This window comes from Oryzias melastigma, linkage group LG6, assembly GCF_002922805.2.
Source record: "Oryzias melastigma strain HK-1 linkage group LG6, ASM292280v2, whole genome shotgun sequence".
Classification (NCBI taxonomy): domain Eukaryota; kingdom Metazoa; phylum Chordata; class Actinopteri; order Beloniformes; family Adrianichthyidae; genus Oryzias; species Oryzias melastigma.
Genome location: NC_050517.1, coordinates 5,009,361 through 5,011,104, shown reverse-complemented (window position 1 = coordinate 5,011,104; position 1,744 = coordinate 5,009,361).

The following is a 1,744-nucleotide window of genomic DNA, read 5'->3' as shown; positions in this document are numbered from 1 at the left end:
AAGCTCAGAAAAGGGTAGGTACTTGTATTAAAACCCGTGATGCAGTTGCTAGGTAGAAAAGAATCAAACTATCTAAAGCTAACATATGAAAGAGTTGGAGGCTTTTTTCTTTCTTTATATTTTAAGAGCGTTTGTAAACTGTACCTGCATGTCGTTTTCTCTCAGCCGGGATAATAGCAAGTTCCTGCGACGGCGATGGATCGAAGGATCTGCTCCAACTCCTCCAAAGGTAAAAGTTGAATCAAATAACTCAGAAACATTTCCAGCTTCGCGCTTCACACGTTCAACGCGCGGTGGCTAAGCTACAGGAAATTAGCCAGCAAAGCTACACCAACTTGTATTTTGTTCAATTAAATGATGAAAAAGAATAATAAAAGACGGCTAGACCGTCCAAATTTAAAGCCCTCTACATACGATCTTCCCGCTCTATGAAGGACCCGGCCGTCGATGACCGCGAAGGCCGCGGCATCGGAAGGAATTCAGACACAGCTCAAGAGACCAAAACAAACGCTGACGTCACGTCAGTGTCAGGATTTGATTGGCTGGATATCGATGTGCTCCTGGATCGACTACTTGCTCTGGTGACACTGTTTGGGCGAAGTTTTTCACTCAGAATTTTTTTATGTTGAATTTCTGACCCATCCAAATTTTAAGTCTAGAAATTAAAAAAATATTTTTTTAAGATAGAAAATAGTTTTGGGAGGATAAAATTTTGCTGTTTAAAAAGCAAGGGTTGAAAAAAAATAAAAATTTAGAGGTTAAAAAAAAAATCAGAAAAAAAATTCAGAGGTGAAAAAAATTCAGAGTCTGATGGAGCTAAAAAAAAACTTCCATACATATGGTGTTCACACTTGACAATCAAAAACGGGCTTCTTTGTCTTGTTCTACTGTTTGGTAGCACATGTGCACTATGTACAGTTGGAAGAGGTTTGATGTAAAATGTCAATGCGATATAAATGAGTGAATTTTGCTCTAAGCCAGGGATTGGCAACCCAAAGTGTTGAAAGAGCCACTTTGGACCAATACAATAAAAACCAAATGTGTCTGGAGCCGCATAAATGGAAACGGCTTATAAAAGTTGTATACTGAAAGTAACACATTGAGAATGTGTCGAACAAACGTTTATTTCTCCTGCTGCGTGTCCTCGTGTCATATAAGCTTTTCTTGTGGCCTCATGACAAGCTGATGAGATATTGCAGCGTCAAAATCATCTGGCAAAGGCTGAATAACCTCATAATGAACATGTGAGCTTTTATTTTGACATCCCCCAATGACTCAAGGAGAGGGGGTCCTGATCAGTCTCTCCCTCATTCTCACTCCAGGTGCAGGAAGAATTCAAACATAACAGGACAAAATCATAACTTTTCAACAGTCAGACAACAAAACACGTTGACGAAAACCCAAACTTAAATCCAATTTCAGTCAGACAGGCAAAAGAATGGGTAACCCACAATTCCTTGCGCTGCCAGACCAACAGCAATACACTACAATATGAATGAATTACAGTTTGTTTCATTGCTTTGATGAAATTAAAGAAATGCAATAAAGAAATCTGATTTTTGATGTCATTTTTATTTAGAGGATTTGAAAAAAAAACACAAAAATGTAACGTGCACATTTAAGGTGCTTCCACACTGGCCGCGTCAATAAAGAGTACACTTTCAATGAAGAGTCAATATAAGCGCGTGCACACCGAAATTCCTTGCCTCCAAGTCTGGAGCGCGCGTGAGTCTTATAGTCAGAC